The sequence below is a fragment of the Neofelis nebulosa genome, chromosome 7 (genome assembly GCF_028018385.1).
Source record: "Neofelis nebulosa isolate mNeoNeb1 chromosome 7, mNeoNeb1.pri, whole genome shotgun sequence".
In the NCBI taxonomy this organism is placed as follows: Eukaryota; Metazoa; Chordata; class Mammalia; order Carnivora; family Felidae; genus Neofelis; species Neofelis nebulosa.
This window is the reverse complement of record NC_080788.1, coordinates 117,768,472-117,795,457: the sequence shown is the minus strand read 5'-3', so window position 1 is coordinate 117,795,457 and position 26,986 is coordinate 117,768,472. Positions and strand designations below refer to the sequence as shown.

At 39.7% G+C, this 26,986-nt stretch overlaps 1 protein-coding gene across 7 annotated transcripts in view; it reads right to left on the bottom strand.

Moving 5' to 3' along the window:
- SIPA1L1 (signal induced proliferation associated 1 like 1) overlaps positions 1–26,986 on the bottom strand; it is a 365,694-nt gene that overhangs the window by 316,246 nt on the left and 22,462 nt on the right. For all 7 annotated transcript variants that reach the window (XM_058739522.1, XM_058739520.1, XM_058739519.1 and 4 more), the window contains exon 2: positions 13,592–13,673. The gene's annotated coding sequence lies outside the window, so the exon portion shown is untranslated. The remainder of the gene's footprint in view (positions 1–13,591; positions 13,674–26,986) is intronic.

Sequence of the window (26,986 nt, the reverse complement as noted above, 5' to 3'; positions counted from 1 at the left end):
CCACAGTATCCCACTGAATCTCATGGATTCAAAATGAAAGAATCAGGCAAATAGAATGTGAAACACATTCAGAGACGAGGACACCAAGAACGTGCAACCTGAGTTCTACAAAGTAGATGAGAAGTCCACAAAATCACCACACTGCAGTTGCCAAGACAGTAACAAAACAGGACTGTTCAATTCAATAATAATGCCACCTTATAACTGAGATTATTTTAAATATTTCTAGGACCAAAAAGATCATGAGCAAATGCACTAGAACAGCTGCTTAAACCAATATCCTCATTTTTCAAGCACTGAAGCTGTTTACACCGCATGTCAACAAATGTAAAAGTTCATAGCTACAGGACTCTTTTATTTAAAAAAAACAAAACAAACACACCATATCTGGTGTATGGATCACCATTATCCCCAAATTGACAAAAATCACTATAAATATGCCATTTCCTCCATAGTCTAGGTGCTTCTAAATACACTAAACAAGAGCAGAGGGGGAGGGGAGGATTCCAAACTCATGAAGTAAGTGACACACAAATGAATGCTATAATTTACACTTTGTCCAAATATCAACTGTGTAATCATAATAGCTAGGTATTAACGTTCTTTTTTTTTTCTTGCTCTCCCAATTAAGTGGGAAATGTAAGTGGGAAAACTTACATTTTTTCTCACATCTGAAACATGCTTTAAGAGGCTTATGTGAACAGCATTTAAATGTTGCTAAAGCCACGAGTAGTTAGATCTTTGGTCTTCAAGGGCCATGGACCTTATTCTCAAATACGACCATAACCATGAAAGTTATTATGGTGATTAAGAGCTCAGACATGGCTGGATCTAAAACTGTAACTGTAAAACATCCATATTACCCATATTCCACTTGAGATCACGGCCTTGCTTCCCAAGGCTAACAGCTATGCCGCTCTATCAAGGCCTCCTATCCCTAACACTGCTCTAGATTTTAGATCTGTTCTTCCCTCCCTTCTAAAAAACTCAATGGACCTATTCCCTTAAGGTCCCATTCTCTAGGTAAATTACAATGAGCTGGAACGCCAGAGGCAGACGATTATCTCAACACAGAATTTCTTCCTCAGTGATAATACCAGCACTTAACAGGTGTCTTTAGAAAGCATCCCAAAATACCAGGTTGAACATGGGGCAACTTAGAGGTAAATTCTTGAGGCTCTTTTAAATAACAACATTCAGCGATAACAGCGTTTAGGGAGTGGTCTATTCTACTTTCACGTTGGACTGGACCCAGGCTGTGAAAGTGTCACGAAATAAGCGTTATTTTGGCAAAGCATAGGGCAAGTTTTCCACCGTGGAGAATGTAATACTAAAAGTTATTTGCAAGAACCATTCAATTCCCAAAGAGCATAAACACAAATAGTTTAATCCCTGACTGTCCAAGAACACCTTAATTACTCAATACACCAATTTACACAGATGCCCCACTGTGTAATTTTTAAAGACTTTCCTGTCTTTGATTTTACATGGAAGATACCCTTAACAAGCCTGTTAAGTCTGTATTTCTCATTTATAGGTGAAGAAACTGGCAGTGTATTTAAGCCACTTACCCGTATTAAAACAGCAACTCGATGACTTTTGAGTTCTAGGTCAAGGAACCTCCTATTTTATACGACAGGCATAATGTGTTCATTTTCAAAATGAAGGCGCTTGAAAGAAAACAGTGTCTACCAAACCAAACACGAAGAAGGTAGAACACCACGAACACTTTCTAATGTGAATGAAATCCACAGCAAGAAATACATTAGTTCTCACATCACTGGAATATAAAGGACACCCCCACATACAAACACACTTTCTTTTTTTTCCACACATGGCAAGAAAGGACACTAAATTAGCGTTTTGCATACTGCAGATCAGTTTTAACAATAACATACATCAATTAAAAAGCCTCATGTAAATAAACTAGAAAGTAGATAAAAGTAGAGACTAAGGGGCACCTGGCTGGCTCAGTCAGTTAAGTATCCGACCCTTGATTTTGGCTCACATCATGATCTCACAGAGATCAATCCCTGCATCAGGCTCCACAACGACAGTGCAGAGCCTGCTTGGGATTCTCTCTCTCCCCTTCTCTCTGTCGCTCCCCCATGCATACGCTCATGCATGCTCTCCCTCTCTCTCAAATAGACATTTTTTTTAATTGTTAAAAAAAAAAGGAGATGACTGAATATATGCCTGCTTCCATTCCTTCCAGAAATGACAATAAATGGAAATAAAAGAGACAACAGCATATAAGAGATATCTACAAAATTCCAAAAGATGAGAAACCAATGTGTAAGTGGAAAATGATTCAGCAAACTGGACAAAGCTGAAATCTAACTGCTAAAGACAGAGGAGTGCAGAGGCCACCAAGAAGAATCTTCAACTAAAAAAAAAAAAAAAAAAAAGGTCTGTTAATGATGCAGAATTCCAGAAGGGCTAAGAAACTGAGATCCTATTAAGGGGTGAGGCTGAAAACAAAAGAATTGGTACGGTTTAAGGGTCTGCATCAAGGAAATTTCCCTAATCCCACAACTGAGCAACTTACTAATAAGGATGAAAATGGGGTTTAATCTGCATGCAACTAATGAGAAGATCTGGCCAGGCATAAGTGAGGGTAGGAATGACTCCCTGCACTGAAAACATGAGGTGTCAAGCTCCATTAGACAGCCAGCAGGCTGGAAGACTCTTCAGGAGAAAGTGGCCAACCTGAATGAAAGATCACTAGAAACTGGCACCTGGGGACTGTCATTGAAATGGCAGGGCCCAAGCTAATCATCCAGAGAATACCAGACACTAGCCCTACCATGCACACTGAGTTTGTAATCAACTTTTAAGACAAAGACCATCACCAGAGAAAAAAGAACATTACAATTATAACAGGAACAATTTATCATGAAGACGTAACAATTATAAATGTATATGCATCTCAAAGTAGAAGCAAAAATAGAATGAAGGAAAGAAAAGACAATGATATGATTACAGTAACAGATGTTCACACTCCATTTCAGCAATTGATAGAATTAGACAAAAAAAAAACAAAATCAGGAAAGACATAGAAGATATGAACAACACTATCAACCACCTTGACCTGACATTCACAGAAAATCTAAAACTGAAGAATACACATTCCTTTCAAATGCATGTGGCACATTACCAAGAAAGACCATATAGTCTCAATAAACATAAAAAGATTGTAATCACACAAAGTATATTCTCTGACAACACAGAATTAAACTAAAAATCAGTAATAATAAGATACCTAGGAAAACTCCAAATGTATGAACATCAAACCACGCACTTGTAAATAATTCACGGATCAAAGATAAAATCAAAAAAGTAAATTAGGAAATATTTTGAGCCAAATAGCAACAAAAGTAAAACATATCAAAATTTGTGGGATGCAGCTAAAATAGTACTTAAAGGGAAACTTAAAACTTTAATGCTTAATTCAAGAAAACAGAAAAGGATCTATCTATCACCATGACCCTAACATTCTATCTTAAGAAATCATAAAGAGCAGAGCAAACTAAACCCAACATATTAGGAAGAAAATAATAAAGACCAGAGTCAATGAAGTAGAAAACATACAGACAACAGACAAAATTAGCAAAACCAAAATACAGGTCTTTAACATTACTGTCAAAACTGACAGACTTCTAGTTAGATCAAAAATAAAGAGAGACAAAACACAAATCACCAATACCAGAAATGAAAAAACATACACCACCAGAGATCTTGTCAACGTTTAAGAGGATAATAAGAGAATACTTGACACAACTTACATAAAGCAAATAAATTTCTAGAAAAATAGAATCTATCAAAATTGGCACAGGAAGAATCAGAAGATCTAATTAGCCCTTTACCTTTTAAAGATAGTAAATCTGTTGTCAAAAATATTCCAAAGCAGCAAAAGAACAACTCCAGATGATTTCACTGGTGGATTCCATCAAACATTCAAAAAGGAAATTTAACTTTTTCAGAAAACAGAGGAAGGATCATTGCCCAACTCACCTTATAAGGTTAGCAGAATGCTAATACTAAAACCCGACAGAGACATTACAAAAAATAAAAATTACAGAGCTGTATCCCTCATGAAGATAGACACAAATACCTTTAACAAAACTTTAGCAAATCAAATCTAATAATATATTAAAAAGGTACATTATGAGCAAGTACAGTCTACCCCCAACAATTGGTTAACATTTGAAAATCAATCCATGTAACAGACTAAAGGAGAAAAATATAGGATCAGATCAAATATAGAAAAGGTGTTTGACAAAATCCAACAGCCATTCATGATAAACTCCCACAAACTAGGAAGAGTTAGAGAAGTTTCTCAAACTGATGAACTGCAAAAAAAAGAAAAAAGAAAAAGAAAAAAGAAAAACACCCAAAAACAACATCACACTCAAAGGTGAAAAACTGACTAGTTTTTCCCCCGAGCTGAAGAACAGGCAGAATGTGTGTCCTTGTCACATTTTAGGCAACAGGAGGTCCTAGCCATTCAGGAAGGCAAGAAAAAGAAATAAAAGGCATAAAGATCTAAAAGGAAGAAGTAAAACTTCTTATCTGCAAATCATGTGATAGTTCGTGTGCAAAGTTCCAGCAAATGTACGAAGCAACTATTACAGGGGTGCCCGGGTGGCTCAGCTGGTTAAGCGTCCTGACTTTGGCTTCAGGTCATGATCTCACAGTCCACGAGTTCACATTGGGCTCTGTGCTGGCAGCTCAGAGCCTGGAGCCTGTTTCGGATTCTGTGTCTCCCTCTCTCTCTGCCCCTCCCCCGCTCATGCTCTGTCTCTTTCTCTCCCTCAAAACTAAATAAACATTAGAAAAAAAAAATTTTTTTTTAAATAATACTGTAAATGTTAAATGACAGCTTGGCCAAAAATTCAATAAAATTATCATTGGGAGTGGGGTGCCTGGCTGCCTCAGTCGGTTGAGCATGTGTGAGTTCAAGCTCCACATTAGGTATGGAGCTTACTTAAAATTAAAAAAAAGTAATCTGGGTGTCACCTGGGTGGTTCAGTCAGTTAAGCATCCAACTTCGGCCTGGGTCATGTCTTACAGTTCACAAGTTTGAGCCCCACATCAAGCTCTGTGCTGACAGCTCAGAGCCTGGAGCCTGCTTCAGATTCTGTGTCACCCTGTCTCTCTGCCCCTCCCCTACTTGTACCTCTCTCTCTCTCTCTCTCTCTCTCTCTCTCTCTCTCTCTCTCCCTCTGTCTCTCTCAAAAATAAATAAAACATTTTAAAAAAAACTTTTTTTAAATTTTTTTAATTATCACTGGGAGGATGGGGAAAGACAAGTCAGGAAGTTAAATCCTTATCTTCTGCAGGAAATAGTCAAAAGATAATGCTTAGAGTTGAAAAGCCGAGCCACAGGAGTAAAAATAACTTCTTTAGATATATGGCAGTAAATGCCAGAAGAAACAGTTAAAAAAGAAAACCCTGAAAATGGCTGCTTCTGAAAAGCAACAGGTGGAGCTTAAGAACTTTTCTTCTCAAGCCTGAACTATGATTTTACTTCGTATTTAAACCGGGGGTATTATTACTTTGCTAAAAAAAAAAAAAAAAAAAAAATTAGGTTAAAATAATAAACATTTCAAATAAAAATCTATAGTGTCAACCTTGGGGCCTCTGACAAGGAAGTATTTTATAGTAGTTTATAGACAAACCAGTCTATAGTTTATAGTAGTTTATAGACAAATCAGTTTGAATAAAACACATGAAACGTGCAAAAACAATTACAAAAATTTAAAATGCCTACTTGAAAAACAAGTTCAATAAAAACATTTAGTAAAAATTAAGACGACACAAACACTGAGTCCCATATCAAATATATCCAGTTTCCTGATAAATACTGAAAATGGTAATGAAGGAAGTAAAACACTTTTTCACAAATATTCACATCAGGACCACCTGGGTGGAGCATCTGACTCTTGATTTTCACCTCAGGTCATGATCCCAGGGTCGTGGGATCGAGTCCCACGTGGGGCTCAGTGCTGAGTGTGGAACCTGTTTAAGATTCTCTCTCTCTCTCTCTCTCTCTCTCTCTCTATATATATATATATATATATATATGCGTGTGCATGTGTGTGTGTGTTTATATACACATACATATATATATATATAAAAAACGAAAAAATTTTTCTTTTAAATATTCACATTAGCCTCAAAGAATATATAATATGCCCGAAAGGCCTTTCCACACACAGTAACCGGCAACTTGATTTCCATTCCTCGGCTGCCCAAGGTAACCTGCAGTGTGTTCCAGTACCATCTAAGAGCTCCGAAGACCCATTCCTCACATTCACACAGAGACTCCCTGAATGAACACATCACCAGGCATTTCAAATACAATGTCTCTAAACTCCACACCACCCCAATCTCTAGAAAGTGAATTATTGCTAAGGGTACGTTTTATAAAACAGATTTCACGTCACAAAAATACCAGTAGGGAGGGGAGAAAGAGAGGAGAAAACAGACAAAATTTTGAGGAGCATACACATTTTTAAAACACTTGTAACATTTTAACTCATTCCTTTAGATGTTAGGTGGGAGGCTTTCTGGAAACCCTGAAATGCTATTCATAGTTCCATCTCATCAGAAACATTCCAATTAAATGAATGATATTAAGGTAATTATCTAAGAAAACACTCAAGGGAACTCTACAGATGGTTTCTACAGTAGACTCCATGCTGTGGGGCAATTTCTCACTGCAGATGTATGTGGCCCGTGTACTCATTCCTGTGCTTGTCAAGTGTAATCTGTGATTATGCAATTGAACATTACAGCCACCTCAGGCCATTCCGTGTTTAAAGAGAGGTGTTTATGGCCATATCCTGCCAAACAACCATAATACCACTTAACCTCAGTCTAACCACTGCTTGAATGAACTTGTTAGGGTTACAGTGAAATACAGATGCAAAACAAATAGTAGGCCAAGGAATGTGATGTTCACATACTAAAAAGAAGGGGGTAGGGTGGTGGTAAGTCCTTACATAATGCCCCTTAGTCACTGCGGCAGAATGTACTTGAGCATTTACATTCTAAAAGCTGACAATTACAGTATGGAACACAGATAAAAATAACAAAATCCGAACTCCAAAAAGAAATGAATTCCTCTGAAGGGTGGGGTGTGTCATCTCAGAAAGCAGCCCCAAGTACAATGCTGTTTCTGGATCTATCCAAGCAAATCAGTAAATCTGAAATAAGAGAAAAAGATGAATCTGAGAACACTTAAAATGTGCTGCATGGAGTAGACTGCACTGGGTTATTGACTGAAATCCACTGCATATCAATAGCAACTAAGAGTCACTACCACCCAATTGCTTCCTATGATCTAAGCTCACTTTGTGGAGCTAGAGGAACTTTTAGTCAACAAATCCACACGGGAAGATGAATCAACTGATTCTCTTCTGTTGGCCAATTATGAAACATTGGCCAAAAATCTTTCCTTTTAAAAATGCTTATAAGTTAAAAACCAGGAATGAGATGAAATGTTGATGTTTTAACTCTGCTTTACTCTAAGTTTTCTTTTTTTTTTTTTTTTATAAATTTTTTTTTTAACGTTTTATTTATTTTTGAGACAGGGAGAGACAGAGGATGAACAGGGGAGGGTCAGAGAGAGGGAGACACAGAATCTGAAACAGGCTCCAGGCTCTGAGCTGTCAGCACAGAGCCCGATGCGGGGCTCGAACTCACGGACCGCGAGATCGTGACCTGAGCCGAAGTCGGCCGCTTAACCGACTGAGCCACCCAGGCGCCCCTTAAAAAAATACAGAATTCAGTCTCTAAGGCTGAGAATCCAGCAAAAGATCTATTTCAACCATCCAGCCACTGTATTTTAAGGCTTAAAAAGGAGAGACTAAGGACACTAACAGTTAAGAAGCTGACCATCACATGTGCTCCAGACTATGCCACTTAGACCTCAGTTTTATCATTCAAGTGAAAAGTGACATAGAGTACACAAAGAATATGTGAAACCATATCTTCACTAAAACTCCATCTATAATAATCATTACTGAGAAATAACCACCGATGGCCACTTAAAATACTCAAAACTATGCCTTCGATAAAATTATAAGAACATATATTCCAATGTGCTTAAAAAAAACTTTGAGGCTGCATTCGGGTGTTCTCATCAACACAGATAGATCATTTTAATCTTGTGTTCACCATGAACGAACAAACCCATCCAGAAGTATTCGCCTTATTACTCAAGGTAAGGGGAAGCATTACTAGAATTCTATTTCGCAATTCATCTACATTACCACTGACGAATGTTCTTATTCACACTAATATAATTCAGGACTGATAGCTGATTAAGTACAGAGTGAATTATTTAGTCCAATACTATGTTATCAGTGAGGAAACAGCATTCATTTACCAAGGTTATTCTGTTAGTTAATAAATAGAATTCAACAACAATTCCCCATCTAGTGGCCTCTTTCACTCCAAAATACCAATTATTCTATTCAATAAGCATTTATATTTATTAATTACTATACTGCTTTTATTATACTTACTACAAAATTGAATACTCTAAAGCATGGACTATTTCTGCACAGGTGAAATTATTACTGGCATTAAGAAAGCAAAATAGGGGCACCTGGGTAGGGCTCAGTCAGTTGAGCATCTGACTTTGGCCCAGGTCACGGTCTCACAGTTCGCCAGTTCGAGCCCCGCATTGGGCTCTGTGCTGACAGCTCAGAGCCTGGAGTCTGCTTCAGATTCTGTGTCTCCCTTTCTCTCTGCCCCCTCCCCTGCTCTCTCTCTCTCTCTCTCTCTCAAAAATAAATAACATTAAAAAAATTTTTTTAAGCAAAATATACACATACAAGTAAATTACAAAGTAATTTGTGATGTCATTAATAAAAGTACCATCTCTGATTCAGTGAAATCCTGGCAGACTGTTTAGCACAGTAGTTGGAAGCAGGACCTTTGAATCCTAGACCCATAACTAGCCTTGGGCAAGTGATCTGACCTCTCTGATCCTCCATTTCAAAATGCTTAACCTGGAGAACACCACCAAATCAGTGGGTTACTAAGAGGAAGAAATAAGACTATGTATATAATAAGCTCCTAGCAGAGTGCCCAGCGTAAGTACTGACATTACTGTTGCATTGCTGTTACTACTCAAGGAAAAAGTATGAAGCAATCACAGCTAAGGGAATTAAGAAACATACACACTAATCTTTAAAAGTCTATGCAAATAGTGACAGGATAATACAACAAAAATAAAATAAACAAAATTTACAAAGATCATACGAAAAAGTTCTCCAAGGTCTAGTATATTTTGCCACAATTTTTTTAAGACTTAAGTTCTTTTTTTTTTTTTTTTTTTTTTTTTTAAAGTTTATTGATTATTGAGATTAAGAGACAGGGAGAGACAGAGCATGAGCAGGGGAGGGGCCAAGAGACAGGGAGACACAGAATCCGAAGCAGGCTCCATGCTCTGAGCTGTCAGCGTGGAGCCCGACACGGGGCTCGAACTCACAAACCAAAGAGATCATGACCTGAGCCAAAGTCAGACGCTTAACCAACTGAGCCACCCAGGCGCCCCTTTAAGTCTAAGTTCTATCCTGACTTGAGCAGAAACTGTCTAAGATTTCATAAACAAGACATTTACTGCTTTATCTCCCAGTATCTATAAAACAGAGTAAATAGTTTAATAAGAATTAACTAATGGTTTAATAAGATCTAAGAAGAATGTTCACTAGCATTTTTAATAAAAGTGAAAGACTGGAAAACAGGCTAAATGTCCAACAATATGAAAATATATGAAAAAATCATGCAGCTATAAGAAGAATGAGAGGATGAGAGGGATTTATATATTCTAATACAGAATGATCAAAAACATGCTCTCAAACTAAAAAGAACACAAATATATAAGACTCTATGTTGATACAACCCAAAAAAATAGTATGTCACGTGTATACATATTTATGCACTTAATTCATACACAAAGCATCAAAACTATGCAACCAATGACAACCTCTTGGTTTTATTCTGCATAATTCTTTTATTTCACTATTTCAGTGACACCGTATTTTTATATTACTTGTTTAACTCATGAGCCTCAAGGAAATTCAACCAATAAATAGACTAGGCTAAAATCAAGTAAAAATAAGTCTTAGAAAGCATTTTATAGTTTACAAAAGGATTTTGCAATCCTTTATATAAATCCTTTAAAGTCTCTTAACACGGTATCTAATTGGATCCCCACAATAAACTTCTAGAATTTAAGGTAGTATCCTTATTTCAAAAATAGGAATGGACGCTGGGGCGCCTGGGTGGCTCAGTTGGTTAAGCTCCCAACTCTTGATTTCGGCTTAGGTCACGATCTCACAGTCGTGGGAGTGAGCCTCGAGTCCGGGCTCATGCTGGGCATGGAGCCCACTTAAGATTCTCTTACGCCCTCTGCCCCTCCCCCACTCGCATGGGCACAAGTTCTCTCTCAAAAAAAAAAAAAACCTGAGAACAAACTTAAGTATTTATTAATCCAAGGTTAATAAATGCAGAGTCAAAACGGAAACACAGTCCGCTCCACCCCCATCCTAAATTCACTGTTCTGGTCTTCACACCAGAACACCACAAATTGAAAACACACAAATTGAAAACACAGTCATCTTACAACAAGGCTCTCTAAATCTCTATAGTGCTTCTATTCACGGGAGAGTCACGGGAGAGTCCGGAGTGTGGAGGAAAAGGCATTCCAGTAGGAGTCAAGGATCAGGGTTCCAGTCTGAACGACATCATCGCTAAGACTTCACAGTAAACCAAGTTCTAGGACAATGGTTCTCTGTGGGCTGCACATCAGGTTCAACAGTGATGTTTTTTTTAAATAATAGTACTAACTCAAGCCTGATCTCCAGAGATTAGCATTTAATCTGTTTATTAAAAGCTTCCCGGGTTATTCTAAATTACAGCTTGGTAAAGACCACAGATATCCTTATCTGATGAAAATAAAAATAAAAGATATTTAAAAAATCACTTTGCTATATATACTTTGCAGAGCTAAAAATGAGGGATGAATGTTTTATGAGAAAATCTCTTATAAGTAATAAAATGCCTCACATATGTAAAGGAATTATTATTTATTCATTCAAACATGTACCAGGCATGTGCTGGGACCGAGAGTGGAGGCATCGCCCTCAGAGGTGAGGAAGCTGCCACATCCTCAAGGAACTGCCGAACCCTGGGAGCAGGCACAGCAGAGTTCAAAGATGGTGGTGAGCAGACCAGACATGGGGCCCAGGGGTGACGGTAGGAAGAGGGCTTAGAAAGGCCTGCACAGAGGAGACCCTCGAGCTACGTCCTGGCGTTCTAGACAGAGGGCACATCACACGCAGGCAACATGGCCAGAGGTCCTCAGAGAGGTCTCCAGCTCCTGGGGATTCTTGAGACCCTCACAGGGTTAAAGGTTAAGGTTAAAACTGTTTTAATATTAACGTTAGGACACATCACCACCAAAACCTAGGAACAGCCCAAATGTTCTCCAACTGGTAAACGGGCAAACAGAAATATTTTCATACACTGGAATAAGACTCAGCAATAAAAAAAAAAAAAAAAAAAGAATCAGTGATATACACAACAGCATGGATGAATCTCAAATGTGTTATGTTAAATGAAAGAAGCCAGCCTCAAAAGGCTACGACTCTGCGATTCCATTTACATGACATTTGGGACAAAGCACAACTACAGGACAGAAAAAGGTCAGAGGGTATAAGGCTAAGGCAGGGGAACATTCTAGAGTGATGGAAATATTCTTTATCTTCTACAACCACAATGCATTTGTCAAAACCCAGAGAAGAACTGAACACTTAAAAAGGTGAATTTCACTGTATATAAGTTATGCCTCAATAAATCTAACTTTTAAATATAATAGTATACAATTTGCCTTTTCTTTCTCTTTCTCTCCTAAATGTACAGTGTTTGCCAGAAACTGCAGGACTAATGATGTCATCACTCTGCAGCTAAGGGGCAATGATGTCATCACTCTGCAGCTAAGGGAATGCAAGCTTATATATTCTAATGCTCTAAATTTTTCTCCATTTCAATACAGTAAGTAGTAATGGATATAATCAACATCAACACTAAAGCTCTCTTGGGGCTTCAACAATTTTAATGCTAGGGTTTCTGAGACCCAAAAGTTTGAGAATTGCTGCGACAGGCAGTGGGAGAGGCCCAGGAGAGTTCTCAGCAGAGAGTAAGGGGATCTCACCCTTGCAGAGAGCCGTGCAGGGAGGTGAGTTAAGAGTTACTACAGAGGTCAGGGGCGCCTGGGTGGCTCAGTCGGTTGAGCATCCAACTTCGGCTCAGGTCATGATCTCGCAGTCCATGAGTTCGAGCCCCACTTCGGGCTCTGTGTTGGCAGCTCAGAGCCGGGAGCCCGTTTCAGATTCTGTGTCTCCCTCTCTCTGACCCTCCCCCGTTCATGCTCTGTCTCTCTCTGTCTCAAAAAATAAATAAACATTAAAAAAAAAAAAAAAAAAGAGTTACTACAGAGGTCTGACTAAGCTGATCCCAGGATGAACTGGAAAGAAATTATGTCCATACACCATCTGCAGCTTGTTATAAATCCCAAGCCAGTTTGTCTCTACTGAGCTCTCTTTGCTGGTGTGCTCATGTTTTGCAAACTAATTTCTGTTCACTGGTAACACAGTCAGGAGACAGAGCCTGCTACAAGAGCCATCCTACAACGCTTTACTCAGCAGTGATTTTTGGATTACTCACCCAGTTGCCACAGTCCTTCTTCAAAGGATGCTATTAATTTAAAATTGAATTTTACATATTTTAAACTTGAAAAATAACCATCGTAATGAGGTGCAAAAGCTAATATGGGGGTGGGAGGAGGACGCAATGCCTCAAAATCAATTAGAAAAACTAGGTAATTGATTAAAAAGCCAATATATGACTTCTATGAAATATGCTTTTATTTGTATCCAGAAAACTATGACAATCCCAACTCAGCACAATGTTTTCTATGCAAATGTTTTTTTGACTGGGGGGAGCTGTTTGCGTCCGGTCTGCACAGTTCCCTTTCCTCCAGGGGAAAATTCATTTCTAAATACTAGCCCTGTAAATTCCAAATTACTTCAAGTACAGGGCTTTTCCTATGATCTCTTATGCCCAGAGCTATTCTTGTACTTTGGGATGCCACAGAGGTAGAGAAATTAATCTGAAAATCATCTATGTGTTTAAACTTCAAACACATGGAAAATAGATGACAGAGTAATCGATCAATTATGGGAAGGAAAGGGTAGGTATTAGAAGAAAGGATGATTTCCTTCCTCCATCTAAAAAAAAAAAACAACTTAAATACAACTTTAGGCCATTATGAGTGTATATGTGTGTTAACTGCCATCACATATTGATTGCTTCTCTAATGGTTTTAAGTGGCCAACTCGGCTGACACCTCTTATAATCCCAAACAGGTGGAAACCTGTCTAGGGTAATCAATTTGCTGCCTTTTAAAAAATTCACCTATACTTCTATTCATGTGAGAGGGGGTAGGGGACATGCCAGACTCCTGCCAAAGCAGCTGTGTATTATTAAAGATAAAGTAAAATTAGCTCCTTACCTGAAAGTACAGTCCTTTTGATCGACTTCTTATACAGGAATCTTGGATATTAGTTTACTGTCATTCACATTTGAAACTGAACCTATGGATTAAAAAGGGGAAAATAATTAATTGGAAATACATGCACAATGAAGATAAAAACATCAATCTGATCAAAGATGAGATTTCCGTACACTTGTTGAAGCCAAATGGTTTCTGCAGGAAACCTGTTTTCTGTGACTCAAATCCAAAATGGAAAACGTGGGTGGTTCTTCCTGTCTCATCATTAAGAGTCAGCCAATTGGCTGATAAAGTTTTCACACAACTTAAGCTCAAACTCCAGCCTTCCATCTGCTCTAATACCGTCATACCTTGGGGAAATGAAAGAGAAATAAAGGCTTTCTTCAGCCTCAAAAGAAGACTTTCACGGGCACCTTACTCCATCCAGACTGTACTTGAGCACAAAACTTCAAATCTTCAAAACTTCAAATCCGGAAGACGTGAAAAAGAATGAGAGCTACATCACAAAATAATCCAGGGGCTTTATGGCTGTCTCTGACTTTGGAGCTACGATTTCTAAAAAAAAGACAAACGAGTCTGTGTTGGGCACTAAACTACCATCAAGCGCAATCGTAGAGCAGGGGCTTCCGGCCCGGTTGTCTTAACCACAGAGCTGCACTGCTTCCCACCCACAAATCACTCACCATGTGCCAGGACGTCCCTGCCAACACATTCTGTATTTGGGCTTCTCAACATACAACTCTGCCAGACTGGGACGTGAATCCAGTTAATTCTGCAGGGTATTTCTGCGTATCCACCTAGAGCTAGTAAACTAGCCAGTGTGATACACACAACTGAAAACACACAAGCCACGGGACAACTTCAAGGAGAAAGAGACCACGGGTACGTGACACTAGCGTGGTGAAACAATCACGGGGGCCTTTCTGCCAAAGGCCTCCTCACATTTGCACCTCTGACCAGTGGAAAATCTGCAAATGTAGTAAGACCACAAAAATGTAGATGGCTACTTCCAACGTCAATACAAGGACTCCAAGTGACAAACTGCTCAAGGGCGGCAACTGTCCAGCTCCTAAAGATTCCAGGCCCCATCTGAAAATTCCTCACCCTCGGGGTTGTCTCAAAAATGCTAAGAGGCTAATGGAACTTATGCTGCTTAGCAGCAGAAGGAAGGGTCTTTCATGAGTCACCAGTGACTGCTCGACAAGTTCTCGCGGAGTGACTCCCCTGCAGTCACATAGGAGAACCCACCAGCCAGACTGAAGCGAGGGGGCACAGGCCCCCAAAGTATTCATCCTGAAGAAACTGCTTCCTGGGGAGACCGTGAAACTTGAAACACGCACACCGCCTGTAAATTTTTACATTTTAGGAAATACGGGTATGGAGGTACTAAGCAGATTATGAACAAATACGTATCATAAGCTCCTGGAGCTGGAAGAGACTGCAGTACCCCATTACCACTGTAAAACCCTCATCCTACAGATAAGATTAAGTCAAAATCTCCTGACTGCCAGCCTGGGGCTCTTCCTAGCACACCCTGCCCTTTCATCAACTGTGGAAACGATATTTTGGAGCCTATTAAAATCAAGCTACAAATCAGTCTGCAGGATAAAAATCTCATTTAACCATGTGTTGCAAAAAAAAAAAAAAAGATTAACACAAAAGATTAAGAAGCAAAACCTTTAGAGTAATTAATTCCCTGCTTGGGGAAGGGGTAGGGAGGAGCTGGCTGTCTTTCTCCACACAAACATGATCTAATCTTCAGGGAAACCATATGTACAAAATTATATACAAAAGCCTCTTTTTATTTATTTTTTTTTAATTTTTTTAACGTTTATTTTTATTTTTGAGACAGAGAGAGACAGAGCATGAATGGGGGAGGGTCAGAAAGAGAGGGAGACACAGAATCCGAAACAGGATCCAGGCTCTGAGCTGTCAGTACAAAGCCCAATGCGGGGCTCGAACTCACGGACCACGAGATCATGACCCAAGCCGAAGTCGTACCCTTAACCAACCGAGCCACCCAGATGCCCCTAAAAGCCTCTTTTTAAAAAAATACTGATCACTTCCAAACCTGTACCTCTAGCAAAAAAAAAAATAATAATAATAATAATACAAAGCAAGATGCCTTACTTCACTTACAGAATGCTGAATTAACAAAAATAGCAATCCATTCTTCCCAAGTTGAGGTGAAAACAAGGTATATTTTCACTGCACTATAATTAATTTCCTCTATTATAATGTATTTTTAACTTCAGAGCAGATCAAATACATTTATTGCTCCACTGTAGTTTTCTTTTAAGATTCTGATTTTTTAAACACTTCTAACACAATAATGTAAGGTGATCTTTGATTCTGTTCATTTCCTCCAATTCCAGATGACAAATCCTCAAGCACAAAATGTGCGTGCTTAGACACATCAAAAGAGAAGAATGCAATTTGTATAGGATGAAATATCTGCATGAATTTTTGAAACCTTTAAGATAAAACATAAATCTATGAACAAATTCATAACTGCCCCTAGGTTATCTATCTCCAAGGCCTGTACACTCCTCTCTTCTTAAGGACACTTCAGTTAAAACCTGTGACAAAAATGAGTACCAATTCTACCATGAGCTCATCGTGTGATGTCGGGCAAGTCATTTACCCTTTGGGCTCAAGCGGACATAAAAAGCCAGTATAGTCTATTTCCAAGATATTTCCTAGGTTTCTTAACATCTTCTTAAGACATTAAGGATCATCTTTATTTCCCTTGAATTCTAAAAGTCAAATATATCTTTAAACAATAAAAATGAACATTTAAAAGTTACATTATGCCCCAGAACTTAGCAGGAAGCTACCACCAGGTTAGATAAGCGAAAATTTTGAAAATTTTAGAAGACGATGGATTTCATCTGCATTCAATGTATCTCCCTGTCTTGTGTTTCAACTTCTAGGAACAGGTGTGGAAATGTACTTTCACATCTGGATGACTACTAAGTGTTTTTTTCAACTCTCCCCAGACCTTGACTCCTTCCTCTTCCCACCCCTGCCGCCTCAGGACCTTGATAGTCTGAAACCTGGCTTATGTGCCACCAATGCTGAAAATGAAAAGCTTTTCTATCAATTAGGTTTAAAACCAGCTACCACCCAAATCTGTATCTGAGAATTTCTGTGTACATTTTGACCATTTAGTAATCTACATTTTAAAGTCTAAAGAATATGTTCCATGTTCCACTAATATCTGCAAATGTCATGATTTTTTTTCATCTGAAACGGAGTTTCTTGCTTATTGCCAAATAAGCAAGAAGTTCCAGAAAACTTGTTTACAACACAACTCATACTCTTAAGATAATTTATTTTCTTCACATACCAGTTGGTGATTTTGCCATCCCCGGTGAGTGCATGAAAAAAAACATAAACATGAGGACCGTGAACCTGGCATTTTACTAGTAGAAACCCTAAAGAGTAGTTGCTTCTGCCAAGTTCATGCATTTGTATGCTGACTACCTCTTACGGGCAGGCGCCACTTACTCTTCTGGTGGGAATACACGAACTGACAAAAGTCTGCCTTCATGGAGCTTGTAATCTAATGGAGACACAACCCACAGAATACTTGGACGTAATACAGACGTAAGATATATCATGTACTCATCAGCAGTAAATATAACATAAACACAAATGACATGGGAGATACATCTGTATCGTGAGAGGGACCATGTGCTATGGAAAAGGAGTCCAGGGCGGCAAAATAAGGGGATTCAGGAGTGAACGAAGGGAAGGTAAACTGCAATCTTAAGTGGCTCACAACAGAGGCAGCACCTGAGCACAGACCTGAAGGAGCTGAGAAGTGAGTCAAACTAAAGTTTCCTAGTAATTTTTACCTTGTACTGACTGTGCGTGTACCAGCAACGCCTCCTCAAAAGAACGGCATAGGAGCAAATTTATGAACAGCCCAGAAGTGTAAACAGAAGAGAGCTGAGGGGAAACCCCCTTCATTTTTGCACATCAGTTTACACCAAGTGAAACTTACATCTTCAATTAGGCATGGTCATTGAAGGGGTTTTCTCCCCGCCACCCCCCTCCGTGTTAGTTTGAACAAAATTCTTACTTCTGTGATCCATTTTCCTTAAAACTCAGGAATAAATTTCCAAGTATTACTTGACGCATAGAAGAATAGCACGCAGTATTATCCAACCAACAACCCACTGAGCCATCCAAACTATGACACCAGGACTTAAATCTCAGCACAAGAGCCCAGGAGGCACTGGAGCTTCATCCCAATGGGGAGAAACCAGTGCTTCCCCAGAAAGGTTACTGGGGAAAGACCAGGTAGGCTGTGGAATCAGGAGGCCTCCTCCACCGACCAGCTGTCGAACCCTGAGCAAATCTCTTTACTCCCTGGCCTTCGATTTCCTCGACTATGAAATCTGAGCACCGGACCACATGATTTCCAAATCCCTTCCAGGGCTAGATCCATTTCAGAAAAAAAGGTAGGTAAATAACCACACCCAAAAAATTATAATAATGCTAACCTACCATCACAGATCCATATACTTTGTTCTTCTGAGAAAGTAATGAATTTATACTGACCCACGCACAGAGTCTCAACTCTCCCTCTCGGATCAAAAGATTCACAAGAACGAGTCTGGACTAGCTGACTAAGGACAAAAGAACTTGCAAAAAAAAGACAGTTATTTTTGTCTTGGCTTTATTATCAATATACTCTTATTAAACTAATACGGAAATCCTAAACTAACACAAGCATGCACCTGCTGGGATTTTAAATATTCCTCACCCACTACCACCCCCAATTTTAAAAAGCATGCTTTTAAATGGTAGGCTTCCTTCAAAGTTACTTGTAATCTATTAGTATTCTTACTACTATACTATTACAAATAGGTGCTGTGATAAGCATCGTATTCAGAGGCCCCAAATCTGTACTTGCTCTCACCACTGTTTACCAGCTCCCTTCTGTGGAAAGCTTACCTTCCCAACGCAGAATTAAAAAGAAAGCAAATACAGTGATTTGGGATGGAAGGATTAGGTTTCTAGCTTTCTTTGCCCTACAGTATTGGCAAGGCTTCTGAATTAGGTTCTGCCAACCACACGTACCACATGGGATTCCTTCAGGACAGAGTCACATCACGTGGGAAAAGAAGCAAGGGGGAAGCAGCCACTCTGCTGGCAGCGTGGAGGGATCCTGGCTCTGGCTTCCTGATTTGGAGCATCCTGACTCAGGCAGGGGCAGCAGCCCCCTCACAGGGCCAGTTCCACGGTGCAGCACTGGCCACCATTCCCAGAAATTCAGCCTATGGGCTCTTTCTTCAGCCCTCCCGACGATTTGCTAAGCTACCTATCACCCCTCATAAATCCCCTTCTGCTTACACTCAGTAGAATAGATCTCAGTATCTGTAGCCAAAAACCCTGACCAATTCACACGGCACATATCCCTTTCATTATTTCCATATACGAGAGCTGAGATTGAAAGACACGAGTAACACACTGAACATTCCACTGTAAGTCAAGCGTTCTTTGTTTCCAGCCAGGGCTCAAATCCATAATCAACACTTCCAACCTTCCCTTATATGCACTTTCTCATAAATTTCATCACCTCTGCCACGCAAGGAGAAGAAAATGATTTTTGCCTAACTAATTTTCTATCAATAAAGAGTCTGATGACAGTAACTTGGCGAGATATTTGAGGACAGGATACAATAAACATCACTTTCTATACCAGCTCAAGTTTATGGAGAAGCCTGCACTTTCCCAAACATTCCCAAACTGCAGACAAGGTGATCTAATACCGTGTTCCAACGCCAAAATGATCAGCACTCTGTGCCAAGGCACAACTTAATTCACAAAGCAGCAATGAACTTTTCACTTACCTTCACCCATCCCTCGGGGCAAGACCAAAATGTTAAAACCACAGGCACATCAGGTAACTAAAATATTACCCTCTTATCTCACACCAAAAGCAGACTGGAAACACCAAGAAGTGATTGCATGTATTAAAATGAAACTCTCTTCTTGGTAGAAAGACATTAAGTCCCATAAAATCAGTTGACAAAGATGAGAAAAGTAATCAGTGGTTAGTAATACTTTTCTTTGAAATGGCAGGAGAATCTTGCGAAGGACATTTGATATCTCTGAATAATCAAATTACTCTATATTGTCAAACTGCACAAAATATTTCTCAGGTAATACTCAAAGGCAAAACTTTCATGTAAAAGATCACTTACGCACTTCTGAAGCCAATTAATGACAATGATACTCATTCAGAAGGCGACTCAGCTCTGCCAAATTGAGAGTGGGTATTCATTCGATTCAAAAGACAGCACAAGTATGCATGAACAGAGATTCCAGACAGGTCTGCTGAAGTTAGCGCCCACCACGCTCTGGGTCACAGGCACTCAGAGCGACTCCAGCTGCCCCGAACTGCTTTTAGCTAATGCTCTGCAGCACACTTAGCTAATTTCACACTGGTGGTGGGGAGAATGGAAATACACAACAGTCAAAAATAATGGTACCTTCCCCTAAGGATGAGGCAAATGAACTTGCTAAAGAAAACTCCAAGCTTGGCTTCTTCAAAACAAAATCTGAGAAACAATAATTTCATAGAGCTTCAAGGCAAGGAAGTTACTAAGAGGAGTTCAGAGCTTTACTATGATTACACGTGCACCATATGTGCCCTTGAGATGCACCTGGCTCTTGCTCTGGCTCTTTTTTTAAGAAATGGAGTATTTCTGGGCTAGAAATGACACATGGCCTGCTTTGAAGTTTTTTTTATGGCTTCTCATATTTAGACTCTAACCTCAATCTACTGCAAGTTTAAGGACAGAGACGATGCTCATTCATCAGTAATATCGAAGACAAAAAATACGTATGTAATACTACAGATAAGTGAGTTCCAAAGTTAGTCTGCAAACCAGTGCCCACAAGTGTAGGTCCTCAGGGAGATAAGGGGTGAGGGGATCGTTTAGGAGTATTTCATAAAGCTAGCTACATTTATGCAATTGAAAGGGTTGCTCTTTATTTTGAGACCATGTCCTTTCTATTCTTTTCATATTCAAATGGCCTTTCTTCATAAAATGCTGAAAAATTTTTTAAATTAAGTCTGTAACATGCAAGTCTGGTACCACTGCTCCAGATTTTCTGCACCTTCTCTATCTATCTCCGACGTCCCACCTCCCCTCCTTCAGGTTGCTAAGGCAAAAAATAAAAATAGAACCTAATGCCATTCCTGGCTGCTCTTTTCCCCACCCCATTTCCAGATCATAAGCGTATCATGTCAGCCTTGCTCTCAGAACGCATCCATAACCAACCACCTCTCGCTACCACAATGAAGATACAGAACATTGCCATCGCCCCAAAAAGTGATATCAAAATGGCCAATAAACATATGAAAAAGTCCTTACCTGCCCTAAATCTACAGGGAAATGCAAATTAAAGCCACAGTGGAATACCTCTAACGCCCACCAGAACAGCTAGTTAAATGGCAGGCAATAAATACCAAGTGTTGTCAAGAATGTGGAGCTCCCGCACCATGCCGGTGGATAACCACTTTGAAAAGCTGTTTCTCAGTATCTACTAAAATGAACAGACTCATACCACACGACCCAGCAAGTCCACTTCTAATTATATCCCCCACAGACGTCTTCACCAGAGACAAACACAGAAAAGGGAGCACTATTCACTTGCCGAGGAATCATCATCATACAACGGAAAGCTCTACAGCAACAAAAATGAATGAACTACAAATACTTGGAAGATCACGGATGAATCTCACAAACCATGTTGAATGAAAGAAGCCAGAAACAAAAGAATATATTGCACATGATTACATTAATATAAAGCTCACAAACAGGCCAATAGCAAGTTCTGGAATTAGCGATCAATGGGGTAATACTTTGGGAAGGGGTGACTGAGCCTTCTGAGGGGCTAGTAACATTCTATTCTTAATCTGAGTGCTGATGACACAAACGTGTTCCCTTCAAGAAAACTCATCCCACTGCATACTTGTGCTTTTTGCACTCTTTATGTTCTTTATACTGTAATATAAAGTTCTGTTTTGTTTTGTTTTCAATCACCTTCTCAATAAGGCTTTCTCTGGCCTGGCTTCACGAACATGTCCACCACTCCCCAATATTTTACATCCTTCCTCCACCCTTTACTTTTCCTCCTCAGTACTTGTCAATACCGGAATACTATTTCACCTACTGGATATACTTTACAAACTTGCTTTGTTTATTGTCGGTCTCCATGCACTAAACTCTACGCTCCATGAGCATAAGTATTTTGTCCATTTTGCTGAGCGTGTACTGAGTCCCCAGTGCCTAGAACAATGCCTAGCGTCGATAGCAGGTACTTAATAAATACTGATTTCATTCATTTATTAATTATACAGCCTTGCCCAGTTCAATTGTTTGTGGATTCGAGCCATTAATTCTTATAGTCGTTGTGGTACACTGAACAATAAGCCAGTTCTGTTCTGGCTTCCTTCACATTTCTCCATGTGGTTCTGGGACCTCTCATCTTCCTGATCATCCACTGGAAGCTCCCACTTTTCAGATTTCCAGATCAGGTTCTGGCCAGTTTGAGGTACAATACAATGCTAACACTCTTAAGTTCTGTAACATCCATTTTTATAAATGAAGCCTAAGGCTGCATTAACTTGTTTCTTAGCAAAATCCACCTTGCAGACTCATACTGAGTTTAAGGTCAAATAAAATTAACAAAGAAACTTAACACTATTTTTTTTCTTCCTCCACATAAGCATATAAGTCAAGAAATATTCCAATCTTGGGTGCCTGGGTGGTTCAGTCGGTTAAGCACCCGACTTCAGCTCAGGTCATGATCTCACAGTCTGTGAGTTCAAGCCCCACGTCGGGCTCTGTGCTGACAGCTTGGAGCCTGGAGCCTGCTTCAGATTCTGGATCTCCCTCTCTCTGACCCTCCCCCATTCATGCTGTGTCGCTGTCTCAAAAATAAATAAACGTTAAAAAAAAAATTTTTTTTTAAAGAAATATTCCAATCTTATAACAGGGTCTTTGGTCCTAAATGTAGACATTTTCAGGTGTCTCTCCACCCACTAGCACCACAGATTTTAGCACACCATTCCAACCCTTTAAATCTTTTTTTTTTTTTTTAGATTTATTTTTATTTTTAAGTAATCTCTACACCCAGTGTGGGGCTTGAACTTACAACCCCAAGATCAAAGAGTTGCATGCTCCACTGACTGAGCCAGCCAGGCACCCCAACCCTTGAATTCTTTTGAAGCAGTGTTTCTCAACCTTTTTTTGTTATCACTCCCTAAGAAGACGTTTTAGACATTTTCCTTAATCATGCTCCCCCATGAAATGTTAATACCACAGATATATACTGTATATTTATGTACTTGTACATATTATGCTTCAAATATGAAAGAATAAAATTTCTGCCCCCTCCAATTTCACCTCCTTGAATGTGCATCTTCCTTTTTTATTTTTTTAAGTTTATTTATTTATTTTGAGAGAGAGACAGTGCAAGTTGGGGGGCAAGGGGCAGGGAGAGAGGGAGAGAGAATCCCAAGCAAGCTCCACACTGTCAGCACAGAGCTCGACGCAGGGGCTCAAACTCACAAAACCATGACCTGGGCCAAAACCAAGAGTTAGATGCTTAAGTGACTGAGCCACCCAGGCACCCCAGAACGCATGTATTTTAAAACCTTGATTCTGTCAACTGCATTACCTTACCTTTCTAATTTTGCTTCCCATGTACATTTGCCAACAATAAAACCATTGTGATAAAAGAGTAAAGTTGTGGGGCACCTGGCTGACGTAGTAAAGCATGAGAATCTTGATTTCAGTTTTGTAAGTTCAAGCCCCATGTTGGGCATAGGGCTTAGTGTGTAAACAACACAAAAACAAAAACAAAACTGTGTTAAAAAAAAAAAAAAAAGATAAAAGTTGTAACCCAGAGGGGCACCTATGCGGCTCAGTTGGTTAAGCATCCAACTTCAGCTCATGATCTCGCTCACAGTGAGTTCGAGCCCCGCATCAGGCTCTGTGCCGACAGTTCAGAGCCTGGAGCCTGCTTCGGATTCTGTGTCTCCCTCTCTCTCTGCTCCTCCCCCACTCGCGCTCTGTCTCTCTCTGTCACTCAAAAATGAATAACCCAGAGATAAAGAGTCCAGCACAACAGGAAAGGTTCCCATCCCAGCTGACACAAATCCATTAAAACTATTATTTTAGGGGCACCTGGGTGGCTCAGGTTGAGTGTCAGACTTCAGCCCAGGTCATGATCTCAAGGTGCTTGAGACTGAGCCCGCAATCAGGCACACTGCTGTCCCCTTCAGAGCCCCCTTTGGATCCTCTCTCCCCTCTCTCCGCCCCTCCCCCATTGGCGCTCTCAAAAAACTAAACATTTTTTTTTAAACCTATTTGTAAAGTATATTTCTTCAACAAGCTACAAACCCACCAAACACCCATTTCATATTTCCATCTCACTCATAAGAACAGCGTTTTGTTAAACTAGACACTGCTGAAATAAAAAGACAGCAGTCCCTTAACTAATAATCTATCCAACCTTCTTAAAATGTATTTTTAAAAAGAATGCAAAATTAGCACAGAATGACTTATTTTAGTCTCTCCTAAATCCCTCTAGAATCTGTTCCTGTTCTTGGCCTCCCCGCCTGTGGACTCCCTACCTTCGCTCTTGTAAGAGCTTCCTGTTGCCCTAGGTTCAGATTAGTACTTTTTATTTTCCACATTATTAGCAAACTTTTTAAGTGCAAATCCGCTCTGTCTGCTCCAGGGATATTTTAAGTCTTTCCGGAGCTACTCTAGCCTGTAAGATAAAAGTCCCAACTCCTCAGCATGACACGCAAAGATTTTCACTGTGAGGCCAATCAGTGGTCAGCCAGCCACATCTTCCCGTTTGTAGAAAGCTTCTCCTAATCACTTTACCCAGGATAGCAGAAATGCTCTTACACACCCACGCCAGCTGGTACCTGCCCTCCCCACCTTATCCACTCTTCCCATTTTAGAAGTAACCTCACCTCTTCAAAGACTTCCTCTTCTCCCCTCTCCTTCCCAGGGTCACAAAGCACCTTATGACCTGATTTATGGGCACTCTGCATACATTTTGTAATTACTTACTTACCAGAATCTGTTTTCCCCACATTGAGCCATTTAAAGGATGCACGCAAGGAAATGCGCCATGAAAATTTGCTACAAGCTAATATCCTAAACCAGGACCTTGACATTCACCTGTGTATTTCGGGCACCAGGATTATCAGGACCCTCTGGGAATTGGAAGAATAAATATTTTTGGAATGACAGAAACCATCCTGGCTCCAGATAACCACTACCTCTGTCTCCCAGTGTTATCAAATCACCTGTTTAAACCTAGACTCGATTTCTGCCAGAAATTCACATGAAACTTAATCCATGTTCCTTTCTTTAGAAAACAAAAATACTGGTTTCAGGAGTTTCTCTCACCTTCTCACCTTGAGGTTTCCAAGTGGGTTCCTTGAAAATAACTTCAGGGTTTTCGGTATGCTGGGAAACAACTCATTTCTTTAACTGAATGAGAACTCTCTCCCTTTACTGTATCTTTTGTATTCTACCATTCTCTGTCTGAAAACCACTTTCTTTGCTAGAGAAAACAGCAGAGGAAAGAGTGAAAGACTCTTAACTCCCTCCTTTAATAAGATTAAACGGTCTAGCTTCTTTCTTCTTCCTCATCTTGTTTTATAGACTGAAAACCAATTTGCATATAACTTATGTTTATTAAAGTGGAACACAAATACTCTCTGTGTCACATCAAGTCCACTCTTAGATATATATCCAACAGAAATGCATGCCCATTTGCACCTCAAAGGGCAGAACAAAGACAGGAAACTGAAACTCAAATATCCATCAAGAGTACAATATATAGGGGTGCCTGTTAAGCATCCAACTCTGGCTCAGGTCATGATCCTGCAGTTCATGAGTTCGAGCCCTGTATCAGGCTCTGTGCTGATAGCTCAGAGCCTGAAGCCTGCTTCAGACTCTGTGTCTCCCTCTCTGCCTCTCCCCTGCCCGCCTTTTGCTCTCTCTCTCCCCTTCTCAAAAATAAACAATAAACATTAAAAAAAATTTAAGAATAGAATATATAAACAGTTGTATATTCATACAACGAAAAACTACAGAGTACTTAAAAAGAACTATAGTTAGAAGCAACACATGGATAGATTTTACAAGTTAAACAACAGAAACCAGGCACAAATGAAAACACACTTTAGGATCCCATTTCTACAAATTTCAAAAATCTTTAAAAACAAATTTATAGTGTTAGAAGTTGAGGGTGGTTACCTCTGGGGAAGATGGAGGCTAGTGATGGCAAACATACATGAGAAGGCTTCAGGGGGCTGGTGGTGTTCTCGTTCTCACCCCGTATTCATTTTCTGATGATTTACTGAGCCTCATCTTTTTTTTTTACGATTAAAACATTCTTTTTTTTTTTTTTTAAATATAGATACAAGTTAGTTAGCATATAGTGCAACAGTGATTTTAGGGGTAGATTCCTAATGCCCCTTACCCATTCAGCCCATCCCTCCTCCCACAACCCCTCCAGCAACCCTCAGTTTGTTCTCCATATTTATGAGGCTCTTCTGTTTTGTCCCCATCCCTGTTTTTATATTATTTTTGCTTCCCTTCCCTTGTGTTCATCTGTTCTGTCTTAAAGTCCTCATATGAGCGAAGTCATACGATATTTATCTTTCTCTGACTAATTTTGCCTACCGTAATACCGTCTAGTTCCATCCACATAGTTGCAAATGGAAAGATTTCATTCTTTTCTTTTTGATTGCCGAGTAATACTCCATCACATATATGTACATCTTCTTTATCCATTCATCCACTGATGCACATTTGGGTTCTTTCCATACTTTGGCTATTGTTGATAGTGCTGCTATAAACATTGGGGTGCATGTGTCCCTTCAAAACAGCACACCTGTATCCCTTGGATAAATACCTAGTAGTGCAACTGCTGGGTTGCAGGGTAGTTCTATTTAATTTTTGAGGAACCTCCATACTGTTTTCCAGAGTGGCTGCACCAGTCTGCATTCCCAGCAACAGCGCAAAAGAGATCCTCTTTCTCTGCATCCTCGCCAACATCTGTTGTTGCCTGAGTTGTTCATGTTAGCCATTCTGACAGATGTGAGGTGGTATCTCATTGTGGCTTTGATTTGTATTTCCCTGATGATGAGTGATGTTGAGCATTTTTTCATGTGTCGGTTGGCCATCTGGATGTCTTCCTTGGAGAAGTGTCTATTCATGTCTTTTGCCCATTTCTTCACTGTATTATTTGGTTTTTGGGTGTAGAGTTTGACAAGTTCTTTATAAATTTTGGATACTAACCCTTTATCTGATATGTCATTTGCAAACATCTTCTCCC